The following is a 12,332-nucleotide window of genomic DNA, read 5'->3' as shown; positions in this document are numbered from 1 at the left end:
GCAGTGCCGGAATCCTTGTCCGACTATTCTCGTCTAATTATAATTGGCAGTGAGAGAAAAGCGGAAGAAGCGTTGATGCCTCGTCTAATTTGTTGAGTGCCGCATACTTATTTCAGAACGAAAGTTGTAAATTTAGCCGGCGCGTTGTCCTCGCGTGTCACTTTCAGAAGTATTTACTACAAACGCTTCCATCATTCTTTCTCATCCAGCTTTAATGTCGTTGCTCTCAGCCGTGCAATAAGCGTCTGCAAGTTGGGAGTTTAATGCCACGCTGACAGCGGGGTCTTTGAGCACACTACTGTTGGAAGCCACCGGCCGCTGCCCTGTGGTATTCTCTCATTACAGCATTCTGAGGGAGACATTTAGGTCGGCGGGTGGATTGAAAAACAAATCAGAACCACTTTCAGCAAACATAAAAGACTCGTCACGCTAGTTAGCTCGTAAAAGAAGGTACATCAGGTACGCTGAAAGTTCGAACTCGCTGCTCTGTTTTGTGTTGTGACTTGGTTACCTTTCATCGTCTTGCCCCGGAGTCCTGGCATTGTAGCTTGGAAGAAAGTGTTCCGTACGATCGTTGGCGTCAGAGATCCGATCACATATCTTTCCTCTGTGATGAAGAAGGAAATTGGGCAATGTCAGTTCGTGTAATGTTGGTGGGTCAGCGAATTTAGATGGGCAGATGGATTGGAACCAGCTACTTTCGGAGTCATGTTTCATACTTAAATGTTTTATTAGAGAATTTTGACAAGCGCTAGTTCCTATGACTCCTCACCAGGTCCTTTACAGACACGTTGACGTCTATCTGATGGCCACAGAGAGAAGTGAGACATCGCTGCCACAGAATGCCACTCATTGCTCCAGTTGACTCTTGCTCTGCACCCTCAAAGTATGTGTTTCCTGTCATTTGCATCCACATCTGCATCTATATTTACATCCACATCTATATGACTATTCTGCAATCAGGATTAAGTGCCTTGCAGACGGTTCATCGAACCAACTTCAAGCTAGTTCTCTACCATTCCTCTCTCGAACAGCAGGCGGTAAAAGCGAATACTCAAAGCTTTCCGTAGCAGCAGCAGCAGCAGCACTCCGTCTTCAGGCCACAAGTCGCCCATCGGGACCATCCGACGGCCGAGTCATCCTCAGATGAGGATGCGGATAGGAGGGGCGTGTTGTCAGCACACAGCTCTCCCGGTCGTTATTATGGTTTTCTGTGACCGGAGCCGCTACTATTCGGTCGAGTTGCTCCTCAATTGGCATCACGAGGCTGAGTGCACCCCGAAAAATGGCAACACCGCGTGGCGGTCCGGAGGGTCACCCATCCAAATGGCGGCCACGCCCGACAGCGCTAAACTTCGGTGATCTGAGGGGAACCGGTGTATACACTGCCGCAAGGCCGTTGCCAAAGCTTTCCGTGCAAGCTCTGATTTCTCTTGTCTTATTACAATAATCTTTTCCCCCACCTACGTGGGCGCTAAAAACATATCAAATTCGGAGGAGAAGGTTGGTGATTTAAATTTCGTGAAAAGATACTTTTGTAAGTAGGCTGTTTATGTTTTCTTTATGTAAGTAGGCTGTTTATGTTTTCTTTATGTAAGTTTGCTGTTTATGTTTTCTTATTGGCAACGTTACGTAGCGCTCTGTATGAAAATCACTGGCTGTGCTGTGTGCAGTATGTGGCTAGTTTGCATTGTTGTCTGCCATTGTTGTCATGAACTGCTATAGCTGGACGTGAACAGCGCGTAGCGTTGCGCAGTTGGAGGTGAGCCGCCAGCAGTGGTGGATGTGGGGAGAGAGATGGCGGAGTTTTGAAAAATGTCATGAACTGCTGTATATATTATGAATATTGAGGTAAATACAGTGTTTGTTCTCTATTAATATCTTTCATTTGCTAACTATCCCTATCAGTAGTTAGTGCCTTCAGTAGTTTGAATCTTTTATTTAGCTGGCAGTAGTGGCGCTCGCTGTATTGCAGTAGTTCCAGTAACGAAGATTTTTGTGAGGTAAGTGATTTGTGAAAGGTATAGGTTAAAGTTAGTCAGGGCCATTGTTTTGTAGGGATTATTGAAAGTCAGATTGCGTTGCGCTAAAAACATTGTGTGTCAGGTTTAGCACAGTCTTGTATAAATTGTTCTAAGGGGACGTTTCATACTTTCACAACGAATAATACCTTCGCTTTAATGATTGCGACACCAGCTTGCGTATAATATCCCTGATACACTCTCCCCTATTTCACGATAATAGGAAAAGAACTGCCCTTCTTAGAACTTTTTCGATGTCCTCTGTCAGTCGTATTTGATACGGATCCCACACAGCGCAGCAGTACTTCAGAAGAGAACGGACAAGCGTAGTGTACACAGTCTCTTCAGCAGACCTGTTGCATCTCATAAGCGTTCTGCCAGTGAATCGTAGTCTTTGGGTAACTTACCCCACAACATTATTTATGTGATCGTTCGAATTTAAGTTATTCATGATTACAATCCCAAAGTATTCAGTTGCATTGACAGTCTGTATTTGTCTGATTTATCATATAGCCGAAATTTAGCTGATTTCCTTTAGTACTTGTATGGATGACCTCACACTTTTCATTATTGAGAGTCAACTGACACTTTTCGCTACAATATTTGTAACTTGTCTATATCATTGTGTAGTTGGTTTCGATCAACTCATAACTTTGCGAAACCTTTAATGATAGCATTATCTGCAAACAATCTAAGAGGGCTGTTCAGGTTGCTTCCTAAATCGTTGTATTCGAGTATAAGAGGCAACCAAAAAGTTTCTGTTGGAGGGCGTTGCTTCAGCGTATACGCAATGCAGCGGGACTCCCGTGCTGGTGTATGCTCACCCACATGTAGGACACGATGTTTTACCAAACGGGTATCTTCAATGTTCATAGGATTTGTCGATCTGGAAAAAGTGTTTGACAACGTAAAATGGTGCAAGATACTCGAAATTCTGAGAAAAATAGGGACAAGCTATACGGAGGTAAAATACAGTACGTACAAGAGCTAAGAGGGAATAATAAGAGTGGACCATCAAGAACGAAGTACTCGGATTAAAAAGGGTGTAAGACAGAGATGTAGTCTTTCACCCCTACAGTTTAATCTGTACAATGAGGAAGCAATTATGGAAAGAAAAGAAAGCTTAGGAGTGAAATTAAAATTCAAGGTGAAAGGATATCAATTATATGATTCGCTGCTGATATTGCTATCGTGAGTGAAGGTGAAGAAGAATTACACGATCTGCTCAATGGAATGAACAATCTAATGAGTACAGAATATGGATTGAGAGTAAATCGAAGAAGACGAAAGTAATGAGAAGCAGCAGAAACGAGAACAGCGAGGCCCTTAACATCAGGATCGATGGTATTTGAAGTTAAGGAATTCTGCTCCCTAGGCAGTATAATAACCAATGACGGACGGAGCAAGGAGGACATCAAAAGCAGACTAGCACTGGGAGAAGTGGCATTCCTGGTGAAGAGAAGTCTACTAGTATCGTACATAGGCCTTAATTTGAAGAAGAACTTTCTGAGAATGTACGTTTGGAGCACAGCATTGTATGGTAGTGAAACATAGTGTGTGGGAAAACCAGAACAGAAGAGAATCGAAGCATTTGAAATGTGGTGATACAGACGAATGTTGAAAATTAGATGGACTGATAAGGTAAGAAATGAGGAGGTTCTGCGCAGAATCTAAGAGGAAAGGAATATGTGGAACACACTGATAAGTAGATGGGACAGGATGATAGGACATCTGTTACGACATGAGGAAATTACTTCCGTGGTCCTAGAGGGAACTGTAGGGGGAAAAAACTGTAGAGGAAGACAGAGACTGGAATACATCCAACAAATAATTGAGAACGTAGGTTGCAAGTGCTACTCTGAGATGAAGAAGCTGGAACAGGAGAACAATTCGTGGCGGATCGCTTCAAACCAGTCAGAAGACTGATGACCCAAAACAAAAGTCTTCAACCGGGTACGTCGGCGGGACTATTGCCTCAATGCTCTCGGCGATTTTAGCTGATTGGCACAAAGATCTAGACCGTACGGCCCTAAAACGCGAATTTTTGATCGCGCCTCTTGTAATGGAAGCTGATGTTCTTCTTGCTGCCCATAGCACACTCAACATCTTCTGCAAACACGCGATCTAGTAGGCATCGCTTCGGTTCGTTTCAATAGATTTCACGGTCCAGGTCTCGCAGCAACACAGTAACAAAGCAAACATCAACGTCTCCACCGAGAGAAACTTCGTTGTTCTCGATACTGCTCGGTTCTGCCATACCGTAGCGAGTGTAACAATTGCTACTCTACTAACGACGATTCTTCGTTTTATTTCTCGCATAAGGATTAAATTTTAATCAACATAGTCCACACGTGTGGAGATACTGGAGTCTCAGTTTAGAAGCGTTCGGTGATGGGGTTCGATTTTGTGTAGCTATTGATTTTGTCTCATCCATGTTGCGAGAACGAGACTGCATCGAGGATTGCGTGCCTCACAAAGCCATTATAAATGATTTACCAGTATTGTGCATCCTTCCCGAAGACTTTCCTTTTTTTAGTCACCCCATGTTCTGAGCACGAGGCTCCATTATGAGAGCTGTAATAAGTGATTAATGTGGACTGTGCACTTTTAGCAGTTTGTTAGCAATCATTTAATCCCATCATCATCATCATCTTTTCACGCATGGAAAATCGTTTCACTTTATTTTTCATTAAATCTTTAATTTTGGTGGTACTGTAGGTCACTCAGCTATCTGCAGCAAAAACCAAACTTTGTGGCATACCTGTCTGCAACACCACGACAAGCACTAACACACTTCCTCCTGGCAGCCTACTCATCTACGGAGTAAAGAAGCAATTTGACGGTAAAAAGTAAAGGGTCGGACCGTGCTACCGGCGGACAAGCATCGAACCTGTCGCTGTTCACACCTTTCCGTGTCAGCAGAGGCCGCAGCGGTGCGAGTCGCCTGGCGTCCTCTTTAGTTCCGCGCCTCCACTGCTATTGGCTGCGTGCTGCCACTTTGGGAAGGTGACAAGAAATGGGCACTAGAGCGGCTGGTCTCGGGAGCATAAGCCTTTTCTTCGCGAGCCGAGCCGTTCCCCTTCAACCTGCTGTCAGCGGACACAAACGGTTTCTTGCGCGTCCAGCCACCGTAGAGGATGAGGGCGCACGGTAGCTTTGCATAGACAAAGTGACGTGCAGGCTGATGTGAGTGTCTCGGATCAGTACGGCCGCCGAGTTCCCAGCGAAGCGTTACTGGTCATGTCGCTCTGCGCGCATTTACATGCCTGAATTGTCACGCGTTACGATGTCAAGCCTCCCAAAAATAGGGAAAAAGGGTACACAAGAGAAAGCATTCTTTTCTTGGTGCCCAAGGTTTTTTCTAAAATAAAGCTTTATCCTGCGTTCTCAAGTTCGTAAGCTGCGGCTTTTAAATTAGGAAGTGTCAGGCATCAAACTGGAATTTCCGACCGAGGTAACGACTAACTCATCGCAAAGAAATAGTAGATTTCTACAGCTTTCAGTGCAACCGATTCCGACAGCGGTATGGGATTATTGCAGCTGTCGAACATAGATCATCACTGACGGCCCTCACCCCAGGCGGCGCCGCAATCAACACGAGTTCAATGGAGGCGCTGTCAGCATACACACACCACGCCCATGGACAACACGTCATGTCACGTGCCGGAACCCAATAGTCGCTACAGTTTTATTTCTCTTATTCACTTTTTACTACAACGAGGGTCATTTTGAAGCTAACCCCGCCTATCTATTATCATGGGAACTATAACATACCCAGAAAGCAGAAAAACACGATTGGAATCTTTCTGTTACATACTGTCTTTTTGTCACATAGTTGTTACGCACTTTTACCAACGGTAAACATGTTGCTTTTGTACATTCTCAACAACCTTAGGTTAGCCATTACCTTACTTTGACGACGGTAACTGAATATGTAGGCCATGTAGTCCATCTGTCATAGGACCAAAGAAATGGAAGTCTGAAGATGCTAAATCAAGACTGTACTGTTGGTGTGGCACGACAGTCCAACTTAATTTAGCAATGCTTTCTCTGGTCACAAAACTATTGTGGGGCTTGGAGTTATCGTCTGGCAAGTGGAAGTTTTCCTTCATCTCTGGCCTGATTCTGGAAATTCGAGTTTCCCCGCAAATCTATGTCGTCTTGTCCGCCCCGATAGCTGCGTGGTCAGCGTGACGGTTTGCCGTCCTTCGGGCCCGGGTTCCATTCTCAGCTGGGTCGCAGATTTTCTCCGCTCAGGGACTGGGTGTCGCGTTGTCTTCATCATCATTTCATTCCCATCCGGCGCGAAAGTCACCCAATGTGGCGTCGAATGTAATGAGACCTGCACCAAGGCGGCCGGACCTGCCACGCAAGGGGCCTCCCGGCCAATGACGCCAAACGCTCATTTCATTTCCAATGTCGTCTTGTAGCGTTTTGAACTGACAACTGCTTTAAAGTCTAAGACATCCGAAAAAACCTAACCATGCCTACACCAGATGACTGCGCACAGTACTTTTCCGGCAGATGGCTGTTTCTAGAATTTCTTACTTGGAGAATTTGTATGCCGTGTCGTCTCTCCATAGGCTGTGACAGCACATCTAATCTCTGATGATGATGATGTTCATAAAATTGTCGCCTTCAGCCTCGTCTTGAGCCAGCAGGTCCCGACAAATTTCTATTCGATTATTTTTTTTGATGTTGTATAAACACCAGATGGATCGAAGTCGCACACATTTCGCGACAGCAAAGGTTGCGTGGAATCTTGTCTAAGGCATTACAGCTTTAAGCTCTGCGCACAATTCCTTGGCCGTAAACCCCCAGTCATTAGGAGTGAGTATGTAACATTTCTACTTCATTAGCAAAAATAGAAGTCTCTTGTTGAGAACACAGCTTTGGATCAGCATGCTCTGTAGACTAGTCCGGAAATTGGCAGCAAGCATAATTCGGACAACTAAACGCATTTCCGCAATATTCTAGGCTGTCTCTGTGGCCGGTTGGTCAGCGCAGGCCGTTGCAATGCGGAAGTCCCAGGTTCGATTCCCGGTGCTGTCAGCGATTTTTTTATATACGAGGATTGGAATGGGGTGCACTGAGTCTCGTGATGCCAGTTGATGAGCTACTTGAACGACAAGTAGCGGGACCAGGTCTAATCAGACATCGGCAGGGAGAGTGGTCTGCTCAACCCACGCCCCTCCTTATTGTAACCAAATGATGCAATTCGCTAATGGGTGACTCGTTGGTCTCTCTGACACCGACTGGCCCATTTGTGACCAACATGGTGGTCCTTTCCTTCCTTTTTTCTTGTAATATTCTAACGTGAGCCTACGGGACACTACAACTGCCCAACAAGTAGGACATAAAATGCCTGCTGCATATACTGAACTAACGAAGATGGACATGCTGGTCGTTCTAGTTGCAAGCAACAGTGGAACATATAGGAGAGAAAAAAATATATGTCCCGCGACAAATACTTGTTGTGATATGGGCCATTTTACTTGGGTCGAGAACGGTCACTACAGTGGTGTAGGGTGTTCATTATTTCTTACTGACTGCGTTTGTCTCTGTACACAGCCCTCTGACGTTGTCAAACAGAGGACTTATACTGTCTATTACATCAGGCATTCTCTGTGTGCTGTTCTGAGGTTGTGCTATCTCTGAACAAGATTATTGATTCCGTGGAATGTGAACACCATAAACTATGAAATGAAGTCTATTATTCCACCTTACCCTAGTAGAAAGACAACGGATGTGGCCTATGCACGACGGACCACAGCCCTATTTTCTACGCCTCACTGAACGTAATATTAACGTTTAGCAGGTGATGAAATAATCAAGGCGGTGCAGAAGCATGGCTTTCCCCTTTACATGAAACCGTTTCTTTAGGTATCTGGCAATGGCGACATTTAATTGTATTGTTACATTACAAACCCCCACGTTGCAACACTGCGTATCGCATCGAAGCGACCAAATACGACGATAGCCAGGTGCGTTAGTGATTATTTTAGAAGGAAGACTGAAAGAGAGTTGTGGGAGAAAGGATTACCCTCTGTATCACCGTGCAAAATACAGAACCATAAGAAGAGGAGAACAGGAACGAGACGGAAATATACTGGCGAAGCTCTATACCTGTCTGCAAAAGCGGTTGTGCCCTAGTGGCAGAGGATATTTCGTATAAGTATTAGCCACTCTGTCCTATTCCGTTCGCTTAGTGGCAAAGAAGAAAATTATTGTGTGTTTCTATATGCATCCCAATGTCTCCTCTGCTCATTCTTCATACGCGTGATATACGATATAGGCAGCAGGGCTGATGTACAGTGTGCCTCCATTACTAGGCATCTAAATTTACGTCACAGAGTTTTGTAAGAAAGAAATCTGCTATTATGTGTATTCGATAAGACCTCCAAGTAAAGAGCGGTACTCCAGAATAGGTTTCGCCGCTACCTTTGTACCGCACTTTCTCAGAACCCTCTCAATAAATTATCAGTGTGCTTTCTCTATTACTGGTTCTTCCCACGTTATATCGTTTTGCAGAGCTACCTTTAAGTAATTACACGACATAAGAGGCTGCACTACCAATCATACAAGTGGATATTATCAGATTATTTCTCTTTATTACAGTCATTATACTGTATTTACCGCTGTTTGGTTTAAGGGTCATTCAGTACATTAAGCGAACATACTGAATTTTGTTACAATCATCTAGCAACAACATACAATGCTTTTTCTAAAGAAAACAGAATGTTCTAAATAGTCTTAACACTCGTGGTGATTGCAGCTAACAAACTGTTTAGTACACAAGGGATATTAGCAGTCCTTTTACACATGTTACACGACCTAAAACACACACCTCCTGATCCACGCCTCGAGTGTGGGCTAAAGGCGGCACGATTTTGTTTTGGTGAGAAGGTTGGCATCACTGAGTCGCTAGGCAGATATGGTGTTTGCGCCTTCTGGCGGAAGCGGATATGTCGATGCTCAGGCAGTGGTCGACGGACTTCACCGTGAGTCGACGAGAGTGGTGACTGCGGGGAGCGAGCGGCAACGCACGACGGTGGAGGCACACCTGTGTCCTATTGGACGGAGTACAGACTTGGCATTTATAGTGTTGCGTGGGCAGGTAATGCTGTGATTTCGGACTTATCGGACAAGCTACCTTATCCCGAGTCCCGCAAGTAAATTATTTAGCGTGTGCCTAGCGAGGTAGTGCTGCAGTCTGGTATTGTAAGCTGAGGTCTTGATAACTCTGACTCGCTTAGCAGCAATGATTGTTCATTCTGGTTCCATGGAAACTAATACAGCTTGTTTTTTTATGTGTTAGTCAGGTTACATGACGCAGTATGCCTTGCACATTTAATGGGCGTAACCTTTCAGAATTACTTTTTATTTAAATCTATTTAAAATGCGCTGTAACTTGTTGTTGTGTCTTTTGGTTAGCTGTGAATTGTTTCAAATGAACATTTCAATGGTTAATTATTGTATATGCTGTATATGCTAATGAAGACTGATTACCAGTCCGCACGTGTAATGGAACCAAGTGAATGTTAAAAACCGCCAACTTTGGAAAGAACGCGGGACGGAACCAATAATTTTTTTAATGGGAACCGCCGTTGTTAAACATTTGATTTTTATGTTATAATCATTTTGTTGTTGCTTTCACTATTATTAAGCTGTTTTCGAAGGATGCTCTACTTTTTAAATATTGTCTTATAACAGATGTTTACCTTTCTAAATTCTTCAGGAATTGCTGGTTGACCTTATTTTTCATTGGGTGATGAGTGTTACCTTGTTTTTTTGTGAGACATTTTGCGTATAACTGTAAGTGTGAAAGTTTTTAATTGCTTGATATCAAATGAATTTTGCGACTGAAAACTGTTTTGATGTCATTATTATGTATTTTCAGGGTTATTGCAAAAAAATACATGTACAAATTTTACTTTTTATAACTCAGCTCAGCAATCGGTTTCAGCATTCAGTCCTACTGCACAGTAGCGCCCCACCTAAAAACGCCCCAAGGCATAGTACTGACATGATACTCCTGCCAAATGAACGAGTATATGCGAGTGTTATTTCAGAAGTTCTGCATACTGTAAGATAGAATTGAAGAAAATAATTTATTTTACAAAATTCCTTTGCAGGCATTGAATATAGTCTCCATTCTTGCTTATGACGACATCTCAAAGTTTTGGCAACTCCTGTATTACGGAGAGGATTCCTTCAGTCTCGGAAACAAATGAATGTCTGGTATGCTCATATCAGGACTGCATGGTGGTTGGGGAAGTATTACCCTTCCACGTTTGTGGAGTGTTCCTCTCACCGATAGGGCAGTATGTGGTCTTGCATTATTGTCCAAAGTGATTACACGCAAGCTTGTCAGGTCTCTTTGAAGAATTTTCGGGTGCAAAAGATTTTGGAGGAATGGCCTGTAGTACACGCCTGTTAACGTCCGCAGGGACATTCTATTTGTAGCTGTGACTCCATTCTCGTCATATCGCAAAGATCATCAGTTTCGCCTTTGGTTGCTGGCGATAGAGTTTTTTCAGTAGTGGAGAGTCGCAACTTCTCCGCTTTGACGACTGAGACTTTAGTTCTTGCCTAAAATCTCGTACCTAGGTTTCACCAAGTGTTACAATCCTTTTCAGAGACTGTTCTGCTTCTATTCAATAACACTGAAGAAATTCTTCGGCTGTTCTTGGCGACTTCCTTTCTGCTCTTGACTGAGATCATGAGGAACCCACATGCCAGCAGCTTTTGTCATCTTTAACTTAACAGTTATGATTCCATAAACGGAAATGAGAGGAATTCTGCCCTCATATGTAATTTCCTTACATGTTTTTCGTCGATTCTCTCACAAAATGTCATTAACAGTTACCTGAGAGGTGTAATCTGATGTCCTTCCAGTTCTTCGATTGTCCTCAGTACCTGCCCGACCGTCGCAGAAACGAGTAGAATGCCATGATACTATATTATGATCCACTACACTATTCCCGTGCACCTCTCTCAACAGCGTTGTAAATTTCCGTTGGGTTCTTTCCACGCAGGGATTCGATTTTGATATAGGAACGCTGGTCACTATATGTGATCCGACGTTACTCAGTTTCAGCTTCTATTTTAAAACTGAATTAATCATTACACAACCACCAAACACGAGTACGACTGTCACGCCTGAAGGCTCCCTGACAACGGACGTGACATTCAACTTGATCATGCCACCGTAACGGTAGTGCATGCGCAATGTCCAGTATGTTTGAAATGACGCTCGTATCGTGTACTTCCTGTAGAGGAGGCGATATCCACCGGAGAGAACAGTTCTAGAGGTATCTTCATATCAGTGGTATGTGTCTCTCGACATTTCACCCATATACAGCAGCTTCCAATCGTTTGCCAGCAGCCAGCGCGATTTCTAGCTATCTGTGTATAGCAACTAATTCATCCCGTGCTAGAGAACAGCACCCACAGTGGGAGTGCAAGTATGTAGATGCAGACATTTCTTATGAACGTCTTTCGTGAAGTACTGGCTTCTGTCAGACGAACCTTCTTTCAGCCAGTCTCATATCTGAGATATATTCCGTAGGATGGCAGCTTGGATATCAGTTCCCATTTCGATACATTGGAATGATGATGCAAAGGACAAGACCCAATGGAAGAGAATTATTAACCAGAGGCGTATGGTCGGCTAGGCACTCGCCGCGAGTAAAGTAATAATTTGCATCTGTATCTGGCTTCCCGGAAAATAGCCATACTTCGTGAGGCTTTTGTACAGAGAGAGAGAGAGCATTAGACACAGCAAAAAAAAAGGAGATAAGTCGACACGCGGTTCAGCAAGCAACCTTAATTTCCCTCAATCCTGCCTTCGACACCTGTTGACCGAGCACTGTGCAGAGGCGGCGACGCAGTAAAAAGCATCATTTTCCGCGTCATTAACGCCGGGGCTGGTACAGTACTTACGGCACCCTCGCCCGGCGCGGCTAAACCAATAATGCCCGCCTTCCCATCTGGGCAGGCTCAGCCCCCGGCGTCGTCGCCACCCCGCTAATATAATTGAAAATCGCTCATGTGTTCGATATATATCGACGCTCTTCCGGCCGGCGGCTCTCATTAGGCCCGTTTAGGCGGGACATATGTCACCGAGATTGCGTGCCTGCCCCCGGCCGGGGGATGGCTTCGGCGTGACGTCAGCCGCGCGTCGACAGCAAACAGCCATTAGTTCTCTCCCGGCGTGTCTGCCTGAGAGCGAGCTGGGGTTTACCCTCTACGTGTAAGCCTATGAATAACGCGGAACCGATGGCAGCGAAACTTACTGAGAACATGAGT

At 44.5% G+C, this 12,332-nt stretch overlaps 1 protein-coding gene across 1 annotated transcript in view; it reads right to left on the bottom strand.

The window, feature by feature from the left end:
* The window catches only part of LOC126176590 (homeobox protein Hox-A4-like), a 470,110-nt gene that overhangs the window by 150,930 nt on the left and 306,848 nt on the right, over window positions 1-12,332 (bottom strand).

This window comes from Schistocerca cancellata, chromosome 3 (genome assembly GCF_023864275.1).
Source record: "Schistocerca cancellata isolate TAMUIC-IGC-003103 chromosome 3, iqSchCanc2.1, whole genome shotgun sequence".
Classification (NCBI taxonomy): Eukaryota; Metazoa; Arthropoda; class Insecta; order Orthoptera; family Acrididae; genus Schistocerca; species Schistocerca cancellata.
Note: the sequence above shows the minus strand (reverse complement) of the source record. Positions and strands in the feature narration are given on the sequence as shown.